At 44.5% G+C, this 24,194-nt stretch overlaps 1 protein-coding gene and 1 non-coding gene across 2 annotated transcripts in view; one reads left to right on the top strand and one right to left on the bottom strand.

The window, feature by feature from the left end:
• The window catches only part of LOC145350623 (ALK tyrosine kinase receptor-like), a 1,029,887-nt gene that overhangs the window by 4,289 nt on the left and 1,001,404 nt on the right, over positions 1 to 24,194 (top strand). The gene's annotated exons all lie outside the window — the stretch shown is intronic.
• Positions 10,982 to 11,175, bottom strand: LOC145351256 (U2 spliceosomal RNA). The gene has a single exon (XR_013888367.1). It is a non-coding gene; the product is annotated as a U2 spliceosomal RNA (small nuclear RNA).

The raw sequence follows: 24,194 nt of genomic DNA, 5'->3' as shown, positions 1-24,194 counted from the left end.
CTTCAGACTTGATGCACTGCACGCCTAAAGAATGGAAGTGAATACATAATTTGAAAGCTTGTTTTAACCCAATGTCTGCTCATAGAATCCCTACAGTGCAGAAGCAGGCTATTTGGCCATCAAGTCTGCACCAACCACAATCCCACCCAGCCCCTATTCCTGTAGCCTCACCTATTTACCCTGCTAGTCCTCCTGACACTAAGGAACAATTTAGCATGACCAATCAACCTAACCCGCATACCTTTAGACTGTGGGAGGAAACTGGAACACCCGGAGGAAACCTATGCCAACACAGGGAGAATGCACAAGGAGACAGTAACCCAAGTCTGGGAATCAAACCCGGGTGCCTGGCGCTGTGAGACAGCAGTGCTAAACAGTGTGCCACTGTGCTGCTCGTTTGAGATGTTGCCCTTCCATCTGCACTAGCCCCTGCTGGAAGCTACATTGCATTACAAACTGGGTAGAACTCCTGTAAGATGGAACTTTCACCCATTGCATGCTGCAACAATGGATGGCTAGCAGAGGAAATTTCAGAGCACTCGAACCCGTGCAGTGAGAATGACAAAGTGAAACATGGCAAACAAAGTATCAAAAAGCTGTAAGGGAACTGTTCAGAAACAGCAAGAGAGAGCAGTACAGAGAAGGAATGAGAGGAATATCAGACTGAAAAAAGCATGTGAGAGACAGGATAAAGAAAAAGGACAATGATTGAGGGAGAGGAACAAGAGCTTGAAGAAATAAAGTGAGGGAAATTCAGAGAGGCAGAAGGGAGGACTTTGCATAAATGGAGCAAAGAAGAGAAGGGGAATAAGAAACAGAATGAGGAGGAGAAGTGGACACAATAAGAAACAGGTAAAGATTGTAAAGTAAGTTTGATAAAGAGAGAAAGACAGAAAGAGTGAACATTAGGGTGAGCGAAGTAGGGGAAGGATAAAGGATGGCTCAAAAAATGTGTTGTGCAGAAAGTGGTTCCTAATGAATAACCACAAGACAGATGAAAAATAATGGAGCTAAAAGAAGGTGACAAGATACAAGATTGAGAGAGAGTTAAAGAATTTCTTTGTACCTTCTGAATAGAGTTTTGCTGAAAAAAAAATCACTGGCTTATACTCACCTGTATATTGATATGTGCAAATGTGATTTAGTTGCTCATTGGATCATAAAATGAATGAGGGATGGAAAGCCAAGTGTTGTGGAAAATCTGAGTACGAGGGAAATCTTATATAGCGCTTCACATAAAGAATTTTCTATGAAAATATTGAGAAAAAATGTCAAATGGAAAGAGAATTTTCTATACAGCTATGTTGTATCAGGAACACAATATTTCTTGCAGAAAATGGTGTGTATTGACTTTCTTCTGTCCCAGGTATAAATTCTGGATTATATCCAAATATTCACTGTTAATCTGTTTAAGAATTTTTCTATGTGAATGGGACAATGCCATTAGTCCCAAATGCATCATACCATTGTGATAGATCAACTTCACCTGCCTGTCACCAGTGACTTTAAACTGTTTGCTTCAATGTATTTGCTTAATAACCTAGTTCACAATTGCATTACCCTTTGGATGAAAAAAAATCCATCTGACTCTCCTTTGCACGGTGAGTTCCCTAATTTTTAACCAGCGCTCCCTGTTTTTCGAATCTTTTGCTGTGGCGATCAATTTGTCTGGATCAAGTTTTGTCAATTGCCTTCATCGATGATATTTATGTGGTTTCTTCAGTGGAGATTGTTGGAGTGTCAGGATGAAATTTGTTTCTGTTTCATCTTGATTGGGACTAATTGGATAGCTCTTGCAAAGAGCTTGCATGAACGTAATGGGCCAAGTGATCATATTCAATGTTGTATGATTCTTTAGTCACTGCTTACTCAAGAGCACACTAAAGGTGCAGTATAGGCTATTTTCATAGAAGTGGATTTGAAAGTTTGGTTTTAGAAAATGACCTCGGAGTATGTTAAGTGGAATCAACTGAAAACCAATGTAATTTCATGCTACTATATGTGATGTGAATAGGACAGCTTTATGTTGTAAAATGCAAGAATAAATGTTCAGGACATAGATATATAAATAATCACCAAATGAAAACTGAGCTTGATTATGATATGAAACCCGATTCCATGGTGTTTTATTCTGTGTGTGAATGTGGTGTAGGAAATTGTGAATGCACACAGAATATAGTGGAAGTGCACTGCATCTGGAAGAGAAAAATACATCAGCCTTACAAGCAATATTGTGCCTTGGAGTGACCTGTCCTTTAGATGACTCCTGACCTGCTTTGCTTTCTCAATTTTTTTAAAATCACATGGACATATTTGCATTTTGCAATGAATGCTGTGCTATTTGCATACAACTCAAAGCATAAAGGTGTTTGTCTGTATAACAAGTATCAAGCTCACTTGCCAATGATTACTGTTAAAAATGGACACTTCTTAATGTTAGTCGAGTTCTCTGTCAAAAGTAAGGTCTCAGTTTCTGAGTCATTAAGCTTAAAAAAAAATTCCAGGTTCAATTTGTGGTCAGTTTGAGTTAAACTGACTGAGAAATAGAAGTGCTGCAGTTATATAGTATTTACAGGTCAGTCAGTCCCAACAGGGGTATGGCCAGGTGAATACCTTCTGGATTAGGGAAGGGACAACCAGCTAGTGCTTCCATGCGTGACCTCGACACAATGATTCCTTTACTGGGTGTGTGAGTAGGCCCTAGGTGAGGGCAGGAGTTTGTCTTCTGATTGTGATGTTTCTCACAGTTGGATAGCCTGCTGATGGTTCCTGTCAAGGTTCCCACAGCAGAATTGTTACCTGGATCAAAGTACTGGAGGATCACCTGTTCTCTGTCGAATGCATCCATGAGTCAAAAACCTTCAGGGAGTTAACAGAGGGGAGAAAATTTGGAGAGCGCGTTTTTTAATATTGATGAAAAGGATTAGGCTTGCAAGTTATCTAAGCCCTGGCTACATGAAGGTTTTGAACTTTAGATTGCTAAAAAGGCAATCATGATGTAAAAGCTTTTCATCAGGACAAGTGCAAGAAAGCCAAATTTCAAAGGGATCAACAATTTATACTGTATGATAAAAGGGATACTGGTTACTTAGTTCGAGACATTGCCACAGCAAATGCACCAGGGAAATGAGGTCTGCCGTGCTTTTATTTATTCAAAAGTTGTTCAATATCTGGGCATGTTCCTTTTGCCTGCAGAGATCAAGCCCTTATGTATGAACATATGTAACTTTGAGGAAGCATAAGTGAGCTACATTGCAAGCTAGACTAATAATCTTAAATTCTTTGTTAGTGTAATTTTTGGAACACTCAGCAAATGCTACCCAATTGTGAAATCACATCTAGCCTTAGACATTATGCTGATTTTTGTAAGTATATGCTGGACGAGTGCTGTCAATACTCGGCCTATTGTCAAGTGCTAAAATGCTGCGCTGTTTCATATGATCTGTCAGTCATTAGATGTACAGCTTATGTACCTGGCATCGCATCAGCACTGAAATCCATGCACCACATTACTCATTTATAAGGTTGGCAAAATGTCTTTTTGGTTTTATTGGAAAATGGCATTCATCTTGTCACCGAGTAGCAGTGTGAAACGATTAGCTTTGTCAGAGTTATCCTGTGGCGTAATGGCTACCTCGATCAGATCATTGCTCACTGTACATCGCACATAGCTATAAATATTTGTTTCAAAAGTGCCCAGTCTGCCTCAACCTTGCCTAGAAGGGTAAAAGATCTGAAATTTTTCAACAGCAGGTGAAGCTGGACATTTCATGCTGCCACTTCAACATGCAGAGGAAACATAAGTGGTGTTTTCCATTGACAGGATGCTGTGACAAGCCATTCTAGCTATCGCACAAATGAGAAACCTGGCACATGAATTTCAGTGCTGCTGTGATGTCAGGTATGTTGGTGGTACTTCCCAATGACTAGAAGCAGCAGATCCCTTCAAATGTTCGCAGTAGTACCAATTGTACTCTACCAGCCTGTGCTTGTGAAACTCAGAACATGGTGCCTAACATTTAATGTGATTCCACAATTGGGCAGCACTTGCTGAATAATCCTGAGTGTGCTAAGAATTGCACTAATAACCAATCTAAGATTATCAGTCATTTGCACTTACTTGAAGCTACATATATTCATATGCAGGGGTCTGTCCTCTGAAGGCAAAAGGAACATATCCAGAATTATACTCTTTCAATGAACAAAAGCATGGGGGAACCATAGCTCCCTGGCGCATTCTCCGTTGCATCCTCTCAACCAATCAGAGAAAACTTACCAACCAATCAGCACTCCTTATCTCATGCAGCATAAATTGTGCTTCCCTTTGAAATTTGGCATTCTTGTCTTTGTCCTGACAGGTGCAGGACGAAAAGCTTTGACAGCTTGTCTCTTTCTTCCAGCGGCACTCAAGTTCAACGTTACCAAGCAACTATTTTTCAACTTGGTTTCACACCAATTTCTATTCTAAAACCCTTGCTTCACACCACTTGCAGTTATATTTCTAATGGTGCAAAATTAAAGCATTATGAAGCTTGAGGTGATCCTGTTTAAATTTGATTCAAGCCACCATACCCTCAAGCTGCTCTTTAGAAGAGAAAGGAATTTATATTTACATTTCCGTCCTTAGGATGCCCTAAAAACAATTTACAACCAACACTGTTATAACAGCTGTTATAATATAGAAACATTCCATTGTTGTGAAGCTAACAACATATATCGTGTAACTGATCTATTGAGGGATAAGTACATTTACAGCCTGTACTTTAGCCCTTGTGTTTTTATTGTTGGGAGCGGTGTGGCGATATTTGCATCCCTAATATCTTCCATTGTTGGCCTCAGGAAGAAAAAAATGTCTGGTGATTACAATTAGTCACACTCTGAAATCACATTGTTTATTGCAGACCTGAACCTACGAGACTCCAATATGGGGTTTCAATCTAGTAGTACAAACAAAAGTAAGGCCTGCAAGTGCTGGAAATCTGAAATGAAGATGTGTTGGAAATGTGCAGCTTTTGTAAAACGAAAGATTTTAGTGTGTCAGATATGCATTTTTGGACATGAGTTGATTTCTGTTTTGGTTTCAACAAAGAATATTCAAATGAAAAGCAGATGAAAATGTATGCAAATGCCACCACAAGCCGCTCTTAGTGGCTAATTTGTGTAGTGGGTTCAGGCATTCACGCGTCACGTCATTGAGTTGCAGGACTCAGTTTTGAATTTCATTCAACACCTTGGTTGTCCTGAACTCAGAAAGCGAGAAGGAAGTATTGACCTGGCTTATGGTCTGGCTGTTACAGGAGATAAAAGGGATGATGTGAGTATGCAACACTGCTGAGTTCAGGTCATTGCAAACAACAAACCTTCTTGGAGAAAAATATAACAGCGAGTATTGTGGACTCTGAGGTAGGCAATAGGAATAAAATATTTTGTTAATACCACTAGCTACACGAGAAGAGGCCACTCTTTGCCAGGATGCAGTGATTCTCATGAGGTTTGAAAGTCTGGCGACAGGTACATCACTTCAGAAGTGAAGGCTACAAATTGCAGGCAAAACACAACATGTTTGTGACCTACATTCTGTCTCTTTATTGTACTCGAGTGGTTAGAACGAATAGTACAGTTTCGCAAAATACTTCCAGTTGCTTTTTCCTGCACCAGGAAGGCTGCAGAAACTGCCATTAAAGTTTCTTAGTTTCTTACTCTCAGTCTGAAAGGTAACAAGATCTGTCATAGTGGGGTTAAAGAAAAACCCACCCCTCTCTCTCCTGAAGCTCTTTGTGGATGTGTACCCTGAAGAGGCTTGTTCCCAGCTCGTGATTTCCTTCCCCCTCATTAGCTGAGCTCTGGGCATGTGCTAGGAGCACAGGGGCAGAATTGTAATGTGTCAGGGACAGAGTTTAATGTGATGCTGACCATAATCCAGCCAGTAGCTTCATTATTTGTAGGCTACTCCATTATCCTCACTAATTGCCTTTGACATGACCTCTTTATGTCTGTTTTTTCATATTTTGAAAAATACTAATGATATAGCTATTTAATTATGTAGGCAAGAAAATCTATGCACATTGTCTTTGGCCTAAGATCATTTAGTCATTTCGATTTATGGAGATCTACTTGGTTTGCAGAGAGGTGCAGTCAGGAGGGCATATATCTGACACTGTTGTGAATGTTGGGCACCAGTCGGAGCACTGTTTGTATGGCACCAGTAGGTGGCGTAAAAATCCTTTATACGACCAAATGTACTTACACATTGGTTAATGTGTGTTCTTCAACCTGGTACAGCCTTTTGCTTTCTTTCTTCTGCAGAGATGCAGGGCAGCATTTGAAAAAAAACACAGTTATAAGGAAGTAGTTCAGCATCTTTCCACAGCATTCTCAGTGAAGACACTGGCTAGAATTTTATTGTCCTACCCCCGCCCTGGAATCGGACGGATGGGGGGCAGACAATGAATGGGATTTTACAGTTTCGGGTCGAGCGAGACAGTAAAATCCCACCAGTACTGACTCTTTCGTAGACTTGTGTCTCGACATGTGTTGGACACAGAGGCCGGCATGGTGGCACAGCGGTTAGCACTGCTGAATCATAGCGCCAGGGATCCTTATTCGATTCCCATCTTGGGCCACTATCCGTGTGGAGTTTGCATGTTCTCCCCATGTCCGCGTGGGTTTCCTCCGGGTGCTCAGGTTTCCTCCCACACTCCAAAGATGTGCTGGTTAGGTGCACTAACCGTGCCAAATTGTCCCTCAGTGTACCCGAACAGGCACTGCAATGTGGCAACTAGGGGATTTTCATAATAACTTCATTACAGTGTGAATGTAAGCCTGTTTGTGACTAATAAATAAATAAAAATGTGTCCTCTACATGTGAGCCTGTTTGTGACTAATAAATAAATAAAAATGTGTCCTCTACATGTGAAACACGCCCCATCAGAAAAACATTTGTCTTCACTTACGTAAAACACCCTCTTTCCAGCAGGAGACACCAAGAGGTTAATTCTTCATGACCTAAGGGCTGGGAGAATGGCGGAGGAAGGGGCACTCACTGTCATCCCATATTGGCAGCCAAGGTGGCACTTCAGCTGCCAGCTGGGAAGCCAGTTGAGGCATGGAGCGGCCAGTTGAAGGCTATTTCCTACGTCCACGGGCATTTTGCCCACATTGGACAAGTCTCACCATCATATGAGGAAACTGCCCAGTGTAATGTGAGAGTCCCACAGATGGCTGTGAGTGGGGTGGGGCCGTGGGGTATTCCATGGATATTGGTGACGATGACCTCCCTCGTGACAATGGCACTGCCTGTTCTTCACAAGTAAGCCCCCCACTCCACTCACCCATCCACTCCTGAGTGCCAGGGTCAGCTTCAGTGGCCCTGGCAGCCCTGAAAGTCGCTCTACTTTCTTCAAGGGCACCGAAATGGGACTGGAGCCTCAGCAATTGCCTCGGATTGGACTGGCAGCTCTTGGAGACGGACCATGGGTATTTAATTGGGTGACAGCCCTGGCCTGTTAATTGGCCATCTGTGGCATATGTGCTGCCCCAGGTGCCACCATTTGCCTCCTGCCTTAGGCCTGATAGCACAAGGTGCCAGCAATTTATAATATTCAGCCCCTGGTACCAATCTGGCTGGATTTTCAATCTGACTTTGTAAGCCAGGTTCCGAAACTATTTCCGGCTCCTGACCTCCAGGCTATTTTGACATGCAAGTTCATTCGTAGGAATGGAGGCAAGCTCACACACAATTAGTGGCACCAGCTAAAGCCTCGGAGCAGAAGCAAGCTCTGGAAAGTGAGTTTGATAGGCAGGCGGCAGCCATGACTGGCCTGCCATGGCCTTATGAAATGGCCATGATGTGGAGATGTTGGACTGGGGTAAACACAGTAAGAACTATAAGAAATGGAGCAGGCAGGAGTATAGGGAACCAGCAGCCACACAGTCCAAATAGGTGCCCAAATGCTCAGCCATCAGGCACTTAATCTGTTCTGTTTAAGGGAAGATAATTCTGTGCTACTACGCAGATACCTCAATTTGACTTCCACTTCTTCACTAAAACGTTAAATCAGCAGCAATAATAAACCGCGCTCAACTACGCTCCTGGCAGCAATGCATGAATGTGTCGTAGGCCATCTATTCTACCTCCCTTCACCAGTTTATATTATCGAGTTTGAGGGCACGATCTTACCTGGCATTCGTGCCGTGCTTCCATTGCAGCGAGGTCAGAGAATATAGCACCCAGTCTAATCTCCGTTCACTGCAGCAGGACAGCAAAATCCCACCGGTGTGAATGGTGGTAACATTCCAGCCCTGGAGTCACACAGTGCAGAAAAGGCCCTTCAGCCCATCAAGTCTGCACCAACAATAACTATCACTAAATTCCATTTTCCAGCACATGTCCCCTATCCTTGAATGTCATGCTGTTTTAAGTGCTCATCCAAATATGTTTGAAATATTGTAAGGTTTCTGATCTCCACTATCTTTCCAGGCATTGCATTCCATATTCCCACCACCCTCCAAGTAAATTTCTCTCTCTCAAACCTCCTCTGAATCTCCCGTCCTGTACCCTAAAAAGATGTCCCCATGTGATTGACCCCTCAATCATGGGGAATAGCTGCTCCCTACTCATCCTGTATATATCCCTCATAATCTTATTTCATACACCTCAATCATGTTCTCCTTAGCCTTCTGTGCTTTAAAGAAAATAATCCAAGCCTATCCTGTCTCTCCCTACAGCTCAAATACTCCATCCCAGGCATCATCACAGTGAACCTCCTCTGTATCCCCTCTAAGTGCCATCACATCCCTATTATTTCATTATTTCCCTCTTCAGCTCATTAACAAGCTCATGAACGAGGTTAACAGGTGGTCAGTTGAGGGTGTGTGCCATTCTGGTCCTCCCCACCACCCTTTGGTTTGGAAATTACAGTGCGTCGTGCAGGTGCCAGAAAACTATCACACCATCCGAGGGTGCTGTCCTCAAGGTACACCCGCACACGAACATGTCCGCAGGGAGCGATAGACAATCTGGCCCGAGGCATAGGAACATTGGCTGATTTACCCTTCCATTGTTCAGGAAGGAAAATTGTTGCCCCCCCCTCCCCCAAGATAAATTCAGCTGAATCCTCACAGACCAAATGTAGAGTCAAATTCAGTATATCCTGATCTATGTCACTCAATACTATTCCATCGTCCCTTACCCAGTGAGCCATCCGGGCAGCAATTTGAAAGAAAAACGCACTATGAACTGTTTGTTTAATATTTAATTAACGAGTTGGTCTAATTGATGTGTCGGTATTTAAATTGCTAAACTTCACTGATGGACGTCAAGTAGATTTTTAATGTTGATTACAGACAGGTTTTTTATATAGCTGAGTTGTTCCGCATACTACGAATTTCAGGATACCAGGCAAAGGGGTTTTAGTTTAACCATTGCTGAAGTGGATCAAGCAGCTACTGTTGACCATGTACTTGCAAAGAAACTTCATTTTGTCACTTGACCTTACATTCTGCACAGCCAAGTATGAATGTTACATTCTTGCTGATTTTGCTTAAAAACAAATTGCTCAGTTCAACCACAGTGGTGTTTGCGACCAGAGCTGTTGGCTGCACACAGTACCTAGCATTTGGATTTGGACAGTTCATTTGAATCAGAAACTACTGCCTGGGAAATAAATTGCAAGCGCCCGCCGCACCATAGGTTTATTTTTCCAATCTGAACACAGTTTGCTGGGAAACATTGATGGTATTTGATGGGAAACACGTGTGGGTGAAAAGCATGTTGTAATTGTGGTGATTATGCCAACCCAAAAATATCATATTGGAGCAACAAGTTAAGAAGAGGTTGAAAACTTGAAGACTTCTGTATCCAGATAAATAAGTCTTCTAACTTCCCCATGTTCGGAGTACAAAAGAAAGCTTATTATTTCAAAGATGACCTTTCTTCCACCTTTCCTTTGTTCCTTTGTTTCTCCATTCAATCAATCCTTTGCCTTGTTGACCTTCTGGTCATGGCTGCTATAAAGTTTTGTGTCTCCTTCTAAGCAGGAGGCTCGGACTTCTCCCTTCTGATCTAAACTTTTGCAACCTTGAAAATCAAAACTCATCACATCAATTCATAGAATCCTACAGTGCAGGAGGAGGCCATTCAAGTCTGCACCGACCGCAATCCCACCCAGACCCTATCCCCATAACTCCACACATTTATCCTAGCCAGTCCCTCTGACACTGAGTGGCAATTCAGCGTGGCCCAACCCACCTAACTAGCGCATCTTTGGACTGTGGGAGGAAACTGGAGCACCTGGAAAAAACCCATACAGACAGAGGGAGAACGTGCAAACCACACGAACAGTGACCCAAGCCAATTCTTTATGTAACTCGTCCATTTTCAGGACTCCTCACCTTTTCAACCTTGATAGAGTGCTGCGATATGGGTCCGTATCTTTCCACCTGGATATCAATAGAATCATAAGTAGAATCCCCAGAGAGCAGAAAGAGACCATTATGTTCGCTGAGCCTGCACCAATGACGACATCACCCAACCCCTATCCCTATAACCTTACATATTTACCCTGCTAATTCCTCTGACATTAAGGGCAGGATTTTCCGGCCAAGCTTGCCCCAATCCCACCCGAGGTCAATGGACCTTTGCATGGTCCGTGTCCCACCTGCTACAATTCCCATGGCGGGTGGGGCAGGACAATTCTGGCCAAAGGGTCAATTTAGCATGGCCAGTCAACCTAATCTGCACATCTTTGGAGTGGGGGAGGAAACCGGAGCACCCGGTGGAAACATGGGGAGAATGTACAAACTCTGCACAGACTGTCATATGAGGTCAGAATTGAGTCTGGGTCCCTGGCACTATGAGGCAGCAGTGCCACCGCGCTGCCAACATTGCAGCATTCGGGATCAGGAGTGGTGACAAGAGGATAAAAGATGAAGCAGGCGCTGCAAAATGTTCTGTGTTTGATATTCTTTCTCCCCAAAGTGAGGTGAGTGCACCATCCCTGGAGCCACTGCAAGATCAGGTTGATGCTTGGAGTGGAAGGTGCAAACCCTTTTTCCACCTCCCTGTCCCAAAAAAAAAGTTTAATATTTGGCCCCAGACAGGCGACGTATCAGATATTAAACAGTTAACAACAGATACGAGTACACCTGATCTTAGCCCAAAGGCTGAGAAGCGGATAACTCAGTTACAGAAGGTATAGTACCAACAGGATGTGAGTGGATGATAGGACACACAGAGAAAGAAACCTCTCAGTGTGAAAGGAGGGTAAATTAGAGAGCAAATCAGTGAGCGATATAGCCAGACCTTAGGAAGAAAACAGTATGGATGCAAAATAACAATTTTCTTGCCGTAAATCTTTGGAAGAATGCGGTCAGCAAGCCATGAAGCATGAACATTACTGTAACATGATGTAAAGCTTTTGTAATAGAAACAGAAATGTACTAGAATGTTTGTGCATGTTTGTCTCGCTTGTTTTGACCTGCCAAGTCGTGTTAAAATATTGAATTGCTATGGACTGCATACGTGGGTTGATTTCAGCAGTATGTTGACAGGAAAATATCACGACAAAGCAACTAACATATAGCACATTGATCACGAGTATATAACAGCAGCTGCTCTAAAAATAATGTTCTGTTCAGAGTGGATTGGTGCTATAGAGGATGGAGCTGGTATCAAACAGTAATGCAAAATGGGCGAGAGTGAATTACCATCCCATGTTACACCCTGCCCAATATCCTCTTCCATTGGATAAAGGCAAATCACTGTGGATGCTGGAATCTGAAACCCATAAGAGAAAATGCTGGAAAATCTCAACAGGTCTGGCAGCATCTGAAGAAAGAAAAGAGCTGACATTTGGAGTGCAGCTGACCCTTTGTCAAAGCTTCCATTGTCCTCCCTGGACAGAGGAATGGACAGAGTGTCAAACAGGCTACGGTTCTGCTCTGCGTGATTGTCACAGGTTCAGTTACACCCTCTGATATCTTAAATATGTCTTTTGTTGATTATCACTATCCAGAGAGGCTGTCTTTGTCTTGTAATTCTGTGTTGCCGCCCAGTTTCCTGTCCTCTTCACCTGAAGCAGCTGGCTTTCGCTAGGGTGCTAGATGCCATCTAAGTGGACATCACCATGCCTGAATATAGACAGGGATGACCAGCAGGACTGTTAGACCCATTGTGTTCCCGTTGTCAAATGGCATTCGCATTTTACAGTCTCATGAGGAGTGATCAGGATTTGGAACCACTGATTGAATTTTTGTCACACCTTGACTGAGATTGAATATTTGATCATATATCACAGATCAAAACTGGCCTGGCCTCCTGTTTGTATGTCTCAGTAGCACTGGGCAGGATGAAATGGAGCTGTCGAGGCATTCAGGAGTCCATGATTGGAGTGAGTCGTTGTAATGACTTTAATATGACTCAAAATGTGAACCTCTTAGAATATGGGCTCCCAGATTGAGGCAATAATGATTTGTCCAATCAGGGAGTCCTGTATGTGTACATAATGTGGAGTGTCAGGGTTACTAGCACTCTGGGTTTATACTCTGTACGAGGAAGTAATTCTTACTATGTAAATAAATTTGAATTTGGTGATGGGACACCAACCCTGGAGGAGTTATTTTAGTCGTAGCTAAAACGATTTGTCGATTTATGGGTACTACCGACCGCAGGACCTATTTACAGCCATATGGACATAATAACCTGACAAGTACATTGCAGCATGGTGGCACAGTGGTTAATATTGCTGCCTCACAGTGCCAGGGGCCTGGGTTCAATTCCAGCATTGTGTCACTGTGTGGACTTTGCACATTCCCCCTGTGTCTGTGTGGGTTTCCTCCAGTTTCCTCCCACAGTCTGAAAGATGTGCTGATTAGGTGCATTGGCCATGCTAAGTGGTCCCTCAGTGAATCCAGAACAGGAACCAAAGTGTTGCGACTAAGGGATTTTCACAGTAACTTCATTGCAGTATTAATGTGAGCCTACTACTGTCACTAATAGTTAAACTTATCAACTTAAAAGAAAAAGGAACAGGAGGAGGCCTTACAGCCCTTTGAAACTGCTGTGCCAGTCAATAAAACTCCACTAATACCTTAATTCCACTTTCCGGACCCCCAGCCCTTAATTCCCTGTGTCCCAAATCTCAATGTTGGTTTGATTTATTTTTGAACATGTATTGGGATAGAGTGAAAAGTATTGTTTCTTGCACGCTATACAGACAAAGCATACCATTCATAGAGTACAAAGGGGAGAAGAAAAGAGTGCAGAATATAGTGTACAGTCGCAGATATGGTGTAGAGAAAGATCAACTTAATATATGGTAGGTTCATTCTAAAGTTCGATGGCAGCAGGGAAGAAGCTGTTCTTGAGTTGGTTGGTATGTGACCTCAGCGTTTTGTATCTTTTTCCCAATGGAAGAAGGTGGAAGAGAGAACGTCCAGGGTGCGTGGGGTCCTTAATTATGCTGGCTGCTTTTCCGAGACAGTAGGAAATGTAACCAGAGTCAACGGATGCATGATGGACTGGGCTTCGTTCATGGCCCTTTGTAGTTTTGTGTGGTCTTGGGAAGAGCAGGAGCCATACCAAGCTGTGATACGATCAGAAAGGATGTTTTCTATGGTACATCTGTAAAATATCACAATATCAGGTTAAAGTCCAACAGGTTTATTTGGTAGCACGAGCTTTCAGAGTGTTGCTCCTTCTTCAGGTGAGTAAAGAGTTGAAGAGTGAAGACACAACTCTTCACTCACCTGAAGAAGGAGCGACACTCCGAAAGTTTGTGCTACCAAATAAACCTATTGGACTTTAACCTGGTGTCGTGAGACTTCTTAACATGCTTAACCCAGCCCAATACCCCACATCACATCTGTAAAAGTTAGTGAGTGTCAGAGCAGGTGTGCCAAATTTCCTGAGCCTCAAATACCTTCAACTACTGACCATCCACAGTCGTTTAGGGTAGAGAATTCCAGAGCAAAAGCATTTAATCTGTGCAATGATTTTGACTTCCAAATGTGGATGCACCGATTAGTTTGTACATTTCACTACAATTTGCTCAGTTGATCTCATTGTGCCAAATAAATTTACATTTGCAGTCGACAACTCTGGATGACAGGATGTTTGAAAGATAGGCACTGGAAACCATATTGACAAGGTCGAAAGATCTGATGTACTTTTTATCTTTTCCTCACTTTTCTATGTTTCGTTTCTTATTTTCTTTACAAACAGTAGCTCACAGATAAATGTAAATTTATTTAAATATAAATCCACCAGGGGATTGCAATCGAAGAACTGGTTCACCATTTATTTGCAATGAAGATTGCCTACTTGCATAATGTGGTAAATTATATATAAAAAATACAATTTAAATCAGGCAAGATGCCGTGAAGCTAAAATGCCTTTGCTCTGAAAAGCATCTCCTAGGAAGTTACCCAGCTTTATCGAACAGTACAGATGCCAGTGCCATGTGGAAAATTTCAGTATTATCAGGAATGAGTGTTTGTTACATTTCTCTCCCATCTTGTTCTCAGTGCAGACTCTTCTAACTGACCCTGACCTACACAGTCTCTTTGTTGGCGGTTGGGATGAACAGAGCAGGTGACAAGAGCGTTCTCCATCAAATTCCCTTCATTTGTGTCTCAGAAAGGATCTAAAGAACTGGGAGATTAACAAGAAATGACAATAGTTCTAACCGATGTAAAGTGTTGCCTCAATTTTCCTGCCCCCCTGTGATTTTTACTTTGCATTCTGTAAATAAACTATGTTACGTTCTGGAAAAAGCGATGGGGCTGCGAGCAGGGAAAGCAGTCCCAGTGGTGTTTCCCCTCTGACCCTCAGCACAGCAAATGTATGGTTCTGTTTTGGAACTTACCTGTCGGAGGCTCCAGTTCTACCAGATTGAGGCCCCTACTATCTCATCAGTGAGCATCTCTAACAGAGGCGCCCTGAGGCTTCTGGGTTTTTGGTCATCTGAGTAGGTCGAGAATATCGACAGCCTGCCTGCTGTCCTTAGGAATCATAGAATCCCCACAGTGCAGAGGGAGACCATTTGGCTCATTGAGTCTGCACCGACAACAATCCCACCCAGACTCTATCCCCATAACCCCATAAATTCATCTTGCTAATCCCCTAAGAGGAAATTTAGTGTGGCCAACCAATCTAACCCACACATCTTCGGAGTGTGGAAGGAAACCAGAGCACCCGGAGGAAACTTACACAGACATGGGGAGAATGCGCAAACTCCACATAGACAGGCCAGAATCGAACCCGGGTTCCTGGCGCTGTGAGGCAGCCATGCTAACCACTGTGCCACCGTGGCAGGAATTGAACCTGGGTTCCTGGCGCTGTGAGGCAGCCGTGCTAACCACTGTGCCACCGTGATGGGAATCGAACTCGGGCCCCTAGCGGTGTAAGGCAGCCGTGCTAACCACTGTGCCACTGTGGTGCTCATCAAATGGGTGGTCCACTGCTGGCCAATCAGGAGGATGCCTGCAGTAAATTAGTCCCACGGCTGACAAGCGTGAGCTCGGATCCTGCTTTTTGCTACAAGGTCAGGGTACCAATGTGTGCAACAAAGTCAGACCACTAACTCGGTTTCTCTTTCCACAGGTGCTGTTTGACTTGCTAAGTACTTCAAGGATGCCTTTGTATTTATTTCAGATTTCCAGCATTGCTTTCATACAAGACTTTAGCATGGCACTGACGGTCTAGACAGTAGCAGATGATAGTCTTCACAATGTGGCATGGAGTTGTCAAGTTGCTTCAGTGGAATGGCACAATTAATGGGCAGATACTTTAACTCAATGTCACCCCAACCTCGCCATCCCTGATACTTATCATTCTGGACCACTTTGTTATCCTAGGGACTGTCTGCTCCATGTGTGTGTGTGGGTCGGGTGCTAGCTAGTCTCCTCCCAGTTTGATTTCTGTCCATTATTCTATGAATCACTTTCTCTGTTAAAAAGACAGGGAATGAGCTTCTGGATGGCTGATAACAATGCATAAAGTTTATTTATTAGTGTCACAAGTAGGCTTACATTAACACTGCTATGAAGTTACTGTGAAAATCCCCTAGTCACCACACTCCGGCATCTGTTCGACTATACTGAGGGAGAACTTATGGCTGATGCAACTAGCCAGCAGGTCTTTCAGGCTGTGGGAGGAAACTGGAGCACCCTGAGGAAACCCATACAGACATGGAGAGAACGTGCAGACTCTGCACAAACAGTGACCCACGCCGAGAATCGGACACGGGTCCCTGGCACTGTGAGGCAGCAGTGCTAACCACTGTGCCATTGTGCCGCCCCAATGTGCATGCGTGCATGGCTCCCTCAGAGCGTATACCTGCAGAGAGTGAGCAGAAGTGATGATGGACAAGCAGTCAATGGAAAAAAAGTCCTGGACTGTGAAATGAGACAATATTCATCAGAGAAGGACACTGCTTTGTAATTGCTACCAGGTAACCACAGAATGCTGTTAGCACCTGGTGTGAAGGCAGGTAGCGACAGTCAGGTGTCGGATTGGAATGAGGAAGAGGTGCTGTCCTTTTTTGATTGATAAAAAAGGTTGTGATATGGGCAAAGGAAAGTGTTTTGGGGGGTGGAGGTGAGGGGGGATGGCAGTGGGATTGTGGAAGGGAACAGGAAGGCTGCGATGGAGGTTCAGAAAGTGCTTCGCCAGGTATGGTGGGGAGAAATGGAGATATGCTGGAATCCTGCTGCCCCGTTCACCACGGGGATTGGAACGGGTGGGGGGCAGACAATGGAAATGTCTGTTGACCTCGAGCGAGATTTTCCGGTCTCGGGTCGGGCTAAGACTGGTAAATCTCGCTTGAGGTCAACAAACTTTCCCATTGAGTGCCCCTCACCCGCTCTGATTCTGTGATGGGCGGAGTGGATGAAGATCTATACTTGCTCTTGTTGCTGCAATCAGATTGAGACATTTCTTGCATTGAAAGCAGATCTTTAATGCTGATGCATTAAGAGTTCATTTCTCTGTTAAAATGGGATGTCCCTCAACTTCCCAAAGAGGACATCTGGGGGAAGTGTCTGAGAACTGGAGAGTGGCATTTGTTGCATCAGTTTGAATATTTAGATGTTTGCAGCGAAACTGGGGATTGAAACTGGAGGTGGGAGTGTGACGTTCTTTTAAAAAGTGTGTTCACACTTTCAGTGGCCCTCAGGAGAGCCGTAAGTTGCTGCTTATTATTGATGTGAATGTTTAAGCATCACACTGATCAATGAGGCCCAACAGTTAAATTCCTCTGGGCCGAACACTTGACCTCAGTCTAATGTCCCACTCACCCCCACTAGCACCCACCTGAAAACTGCTACTGGTTATCACCTCACTTTCTGTTCCCTTTGTTTTTAAGTGGAATTTGCTTTCATTCATTGATAGCATGCGTTTGCTTAATTTTAAAAGTAATTTCAGTGGCATGATATTCAATTCAGAAAGGGATGAATTAATTATAAAGTTAGCATGCATTTTTCTTTAGCTTTGACCCAGAAACAATCTTGATGTGTCTAAAGAAAAAAAACTATCTCTTTACATATATATATCGTACTTTTCACAACCACTGGATGACAAGACTCCCCTGTTATTTTTCAAAATAGGGAGGGAGCTTTCACATCTACTTGAACAGATAGACGGGGCCTTCTTTTAACAACTCATCCAAAAGATAATAACTCTTAAAGTAAATATTTCATGGGATGTGGGCAAGACTGACTTGGCCAGCATTTATTGCCCATCCTTATTTTTCCTTGAGGTAGCGGTGAGTTATCCATCTGTCAGTTGCAGTCCATGTGGCATAGATACATCCACAATGCTGATAGGAGGGCAGTTCCAGGGTTTTGACCCAGCGACAGTGAAGGAATGACAATGGAGTTCTAAGTCAGGATGGTGTGCGCCTTGGAGGGGAACTTGCAGATGGTGATGTTCCCAGGCACCTGCTGCCGTTGTCCTCCTCGGCAGTAGAGGTTGTGGGTTTGGAAGTAGCTGCTGAAGGAGCCTTACTGAGTTCTTGCAGTGACTCTTGTAGATGGTGCACAGTGCTGCCACTGTGTATCAATAGCGGAGGGAGTGGATGGAGCTTGCCTTGCCTAACAGATGTGTGTGGCATGAATGTTTCTTGCCTCTAATCAGCCCAAGCCAAGATATTGCCTAGCTCTTACTGCATTTGGCCATAGACAGTTTCCGTATCTGAGGAGCCCAGAATAACGCTGAACATTATGCAATCATAAACGAACATCGACACTTCTGATCTGTTGATGGATGGAAGGTCATTGATGAAACAGCTGAAGATGATTGGGCCAAGAACACTACCCTGAGAAACTCCTGCAGTGATGCCCTAGAACTGAGAAGGTTGACTTCAAACCCACAATGATCTTCTTTTGTTGCTATTCATGACTCTAATCAGTGCAGAGATTTCCTCCTGATTCCCATTGACTACAGCAGTGCTCAGGCTCCCAAATGCCACACTTCATAGAATCTCTACAGTACAGAAAGAGGCCATTTGGCCCATCGAGTCTGCACCAACCACAATCCCACCCAGGCCCTGCCCCCATATCTCTACATATTTAAGCGCTAATCCCTCTAACCTACACCTCTCAGAACACTAAGGGCAAATTTTTTTAGCGTGGCCAATCAACCTAACCCGCACATCGTTGGACTGTGGGAGGAAACCAGAGCACCAGGAGGAAACCCATGCAGACACGAGGAGAATATGCAAACTCCACACAGACAGTGACCCAAACCGGGAATCGAACCCAGGACCATGGAGGTGCAAAGCAGCAGTGCTAACCACTGTGCTACCATGCTTGGTCAAATGCAACTGAGGTGTCAAAGGCAGTCAATCTCGCCTGGCCTTCAGCTCATTGGCCCGTGCTTGGAATGAGGCTGTAATAAGGCCAGGAGCTGAGTGGCCCTGAAAGATCCCAAACTCAGTATCAGTGAGCAGGTTATTGCTGAGTAAGTTTTGCTGGATAGCACCACTCATGAGCCCTTAGATCACTTTACTGATGATTAAGAGTAGACTAAGGGGACAATAAATGGCCGGGTTGGATCAGTGCTGATTCTTGTGGACAGAACATACCTGGGCAGTTTTGTGCTGTAGCAGGAGTGGAACATCTTGGCTAGTGGCTCAGCTAGTTCTGCAGTACAGGTCCTGAGTACTAATGCTGGAATATCACTCAGGGCTCCATAGACTTTGCAGAGTCCAGTGGCTTCAGCTGGTTCTTGATATCAAATGGTTATGAATCAAATTGGTTGAAGATTAACATCAGTGATGCTGGAAACTTAAGAAGTGGCCAGGATGGATCATCCACTCATCAGTTCTGACTGAAGATGGATGCATTGCTTCAGCCTTGTCGTACTCCATCAGTACTGCACTGGAATGTCAATTTTGATTTTTGTGTTCAAACACCAAAGTGGGACTTAAATCTGGAATCTTGCAATTCAAAGATGGGAGTGCTACCAACTGAGTCGCAGATGAAATTGTTCTCAGATATGTTAGACATATGCCCAATTAATTATACGGAGGTAAGAGAAAGCACAGTTGGGGGTGGGGAGTTGTACTTTGGTGAGGAGAGAAACCCAATCGCCCTGCTATGTTTAATGGTGGGACGAGTTAGAATTTTTCAATAGCTTCCCTTCCCAATGGGCAAGAAGACAACTGGGGATTGAATCGGTGGTCATTGTGGATGGGGCTGGTGTGTTTGAACACTTGTTGGGGAGGGGTGGTGTTTGCCACAGGGATACCTCAAAGGGTTTTGGGGAACCTGAAATTGTGCAGGAGCCGTTGAACATCAGGGGAACTCTGAAACTGGTGCCTGTGCATGTCAATAGTTGCTGGGGCAAGGAGGTGGACATTGATCATGGAGGTTAATGGGGGAAGCTTGGTGGGCTGAGGTAGGTGGTTGGAAGCATTTCTCTTGCTTCTGGTCCACAAGTCATGCTGGAAAAACATTGACCTATTCTTGCCTCTGTTCAGTTGCTGGGATTCCCGAGGCCAGCAAAACCCAGCCTGAAAATGTTAAGAAGTAAACATTACTTAAAATGGAGCAGACTTCATAGAATCATAAAAGCATAGAATCCCTACAGTGCAGAAGGAGGCCCTTCAGCCCATCAAGTTGCACCGATCACAATCCCATCCAAGCTCTATGCCTGTAACCCCACATATTTACCCTGCTAATCCCCTGACACTAGGGTCAATTTAACATGGCCAACCAACCTAACCATACATCTGTGGAGTATGGGAGGAAACTCGAGCACCAGGAAGGAACTTACGCAGGCACGGGGAGAATGTACAAACTCCACACAGATAGTGACCCCGCCGGGAATCAAACCCATGTCCCTGTTGTTGTGAGGCAGCAGTGTTAACCACTGTGCCGCCCCCTTAAAATATTTTAATGACTGGCCCATCTTGTGAGAACAGGTTTGTTGCCTGCCCCCTCACCGCAGCCAGTCTCCATTGAAACCAGGAGTGGGTCGATAAGGCTGAACAAAGAACAAAGAACAACACAGCACGGGAAACAGGCCCTTCGGCCCAAGGAGCCTGCACCGCCATTTTAACATTGTGAGTGCCCTCCTCTACCTATGACCTTTGTCTATGCCTATTGGGAAAGACTGAGGGAAGACTAATTTAGGGACAATTTGTTACACCAATCAGCCTAAGAGCACGTTTTTGGGGTGTGGGAGGAAACCGGAGCACCCGGAGAAAACCCACACAATCACGGCTGCCTTCATTCTAAATTTTTAATCTATTTCTTAATGGTCAGGATTGGGAGAAAGGCTTGACTTTTCTCTTGCTCAACTCAAAGGTCCTGTGGCAAAGATTTTGATTTGATTTATTATTGCTACATGTATTGGTATGCAGTGAAAGGTATTATTTCTTGTGCGCTACACTGACAAAACATACCATGCATAGGGAAGGCAAAGAGAGGGTGCAGAATGTAGTGTGGAGAAAAATTGACTTAATATATAAGGTAGGTCCATTCAAATGACTGACGGCAACAGGGAAGAAGTCGTTCTTGAGTTAGTTGGTACGTGACCTCAGAATCAGATGGAAGAAGGTGGAAGAGAGTGTGTCCGGGGAGCATGAGGTCCTTGATTATAGTGGCTGCTTTTCCAAGGCAGGGGGAAGTGTAGACAGAGTCAATGGCTGGGAGGCTGGTGATGGACTGGGCTTCATTTAGGACCCTTTATAGCTTCTTGAGGTCTTCATTGCTGTCCTGGCACGGAGCACCTAACAGACTATATGGGGCAACTTCACTTGGAGTTGTCTTGACCCCTGAATGAAGACAGTAGATTTCACACTACCCCAGCTAGCCTCTCCAGAACTGAGGCATGCACCTCATTTCAATCAATCTGCCAATGCTGGTTGTGCCTTCACATTTAGGAATTGAATTTAGGTGTGGTTATCTCACCAGCGGTAGGTGCCACTGAGTGAAGGAGCTGGGGGGAAGTGCAGAGCAGTAGGAATGGGACTGATTCCAGTCATTACCAACTGCTCCACAGAAATGGTTAAACTGAATGTAATTCCTGCTGGCCGCCAATGTTTAATCCACAGTGAGGAACGCTGAGGAGAGAGCTCACCACTGCCTATTGTCTGTGAGGGGAACTTTAAAATAAGCATTATGCTGTCCATTTAGGATAAAAGTTAGACATTCTGTGCCAGTCAGGCAGCATCTGTGGAGAGAGGAACAGACAACACTTAAGCTTGATGATCATTCATCAGAACTTACGGGCATCAATCTGAGTGTTGGGCAGGACTAAGCACCCACCCCTTAGGTGAGTTTGGAGGCCAGGAGCGTTTAATTAGACAAGATAGTGCCAAGTGGGGACCCCACAGCCTTCCCACCTCTGTCTCCAGAGGGTGGGGGAGGCGGGGGTGGGGAAGGTATGTAGGTGGTCTTCCTGTCCCACCCCCTGTTGAGACCCTTTAATGGGACTTTAGTACCATTGGTAATCAGTCATCATGGAGTGGCCACTCACCACACAGAAGTCCAAAATCCAAACTCTGTCATGATAGTTTGCGGGAGAGGGCATCCCTTGTGGTCATGCACTCAGCGCCTGATGAAAGCACCTGGCATCAGGAAAGCTGGGAGCCAAACTCTACTCCCCCTTTCACCCTCCCAGCCAATCACACAACCAGCGATTCCCCGCTCCCCCACCCCCCCTCGCCCCACCCTCACTGCGACCTCCATCTCGACTTGGTCCTTTGCTGATCCTGGGCTTCTGGGCACATTACCAGCGGCTGTCACCCCTCCGCAAAGGCCTTCATCCCAGGGTAGGCCCAATGCAGGCCAAGTTAGGTGCCTGACTGGCTCATAACCCAGCGAGCCGACGCCAAAGGAGGCGACATGGATCTCACACTCCAGGCAATCCTATCATGTGAATTGAATTCTCCCATTGACTATGTTTCTCTCCATATGCTATCTAACCTACCGTGTACTTGCAGCATTTGCTGTTTATACTTCAGGTCCTGACTTCTTCAGTGTGTTGTTTCTGTGTGGCGCCAATTTACATATGCAAATGAACAACTGCCTGTTCCCAATGATTGCCAAGACCTGAGCAAGTTTCCGATCAGATGTCTCTCAGGTGCCCTTGAGTGACAGGTTGTTGATTGCTGAAAATGGAGACAATATGGTCCATTACTAACTGCCATGATGAACTGTGGAACCTTCTTGGTTTGTGTTGTATAGTGCCACACTTTATTGTATAATTACTTTCTTTTATTCATTCATGGGACATGGATGTCACTGGCTGACAAGCATTTACTGCCCATCTCTGGTTGCACGAGAGCAGTTGTGAGTCAACCACATTTCTGTGGCTCTGGAGTCACATGTAAGCCAGGCCAAGTAAGGATGGTGGATTTCCTTCCCCTAAAGGACACTAGTGAACCAGACACTTGGTTTTTCTGACCATCAGTAGATTCTTAATTCCATATTTTTTTGTGTGAATTCAAATTCCTCCATCTGCTGTGGCGAGATTTGAACATGGGTCTCCAGAATATTAGCAGAATTTCTGGACTAATAGTCTCGCGATAATACCATCAGGCCATCACCCCCCCGTCACTGAACCAAGCCAGAACCATAAATGTATCATTTCTGGGTTGGTCCTGCTTTCGCTTTATGAGGGGAGATTTCTTTCTTGAAATTTCCACTCTTTATATGCTTTCCGATCTCTCTCCTTTCCTGTTTCTGCCTTCATTGTTATTAAGGGCTGGTTTCACCAGCGCACTTCCATTCATTACCTCAAATGATCATTAGCTACAACATTATTTAAATTGCTGGGGTGGGAAGAGATTCTTTTATGGTTCCCCATTTCATAGTTGACTGCATCATGGACACATTGACATATAAATGGTTGTAGGAGCTAATGGTTTGCCCTTGTTTAAAAGGAGGGCTGTCTGTGACCTTGCAAATGTTTCCAATTCAATCTGTACCGTGTTTGTTTTGCATCGGAACATTGCTATCTGTGTTGCCGTGTGCAGGCTTTTCCCATTATTTTTGTGGTAATTACAATCTGTGCACACTTCCAGTTTCCTAACATCTAAGCTTACATGGATTTGACCTGAAATTCTGGGAGTTCTGGCAGGTGAAATGAACGTGGTTGTATGTGGTCGGAGATCTATTTTGGTGTAGAACATGGTTATGCTGGGTATTGCTTCTTTTAAGGAGCCACGCAGATTTCAGTCAGGTCTCTCCCTTCTATCGCCCTAATATCCTCCTCATATTTACGGTTCTCATTGTGCAAGTGTTTGGGGAGTTCCCAGGCTGCCTCAGGAATTAGGTCCATTCCTGTCTCCATCGGTCCAGCAGGTCTCAGCCCCAATCAGAAGTGCTGTGAGTTCTACTTCTGTTTTTAAATATGATGACACCTTATTGTTCCTGACTCACAAGATTCTGTTCATGAGCTCTTTAAACTTCAATGCATAACTGTGTGGCATAGTGGCACAGTAGTTAGCACTGCTGCCACATAGTGCCAGAAATCCTGATTCCCAGGGATTCCCAGCTTGGGTCACTGCCTGTGTGGAGTTTGCACGTTCTCCCCGTGTCTGCGTGCGTTTCCTCCGGCTGCACTGGTTTCCTCCCGCACTCCAAGGGACATGCTGGTTAGGTGCATTGGTCGTGCTAAATTGCCCCTCAGTGCACCAAAACAGGTGCCGGAGTGTGGCGACTAAGGGATTTTCAGTAACTTCGTT

Source organism: Carcharhinus amblyrhynchos, chromosome 12 (assembly GCF_965287045.1).
Source record: "Carcharhinus amblyrhynchos chromosome 12, sCarAmb.v2.hapA, whole genome shotgun sequence".
Classification (NCBI taxonomy): domain Eukaryota; kingdom Metazoa; phylum Chordata; class Chondrichthyes; order Carcharhiniformes; family Carcharhinidae; genus Carcharhinus; species Carcharhinus amblyrhynchos.
This window is presented reverse-complemented; position numbering and strand designations above follow the sequence as displayed.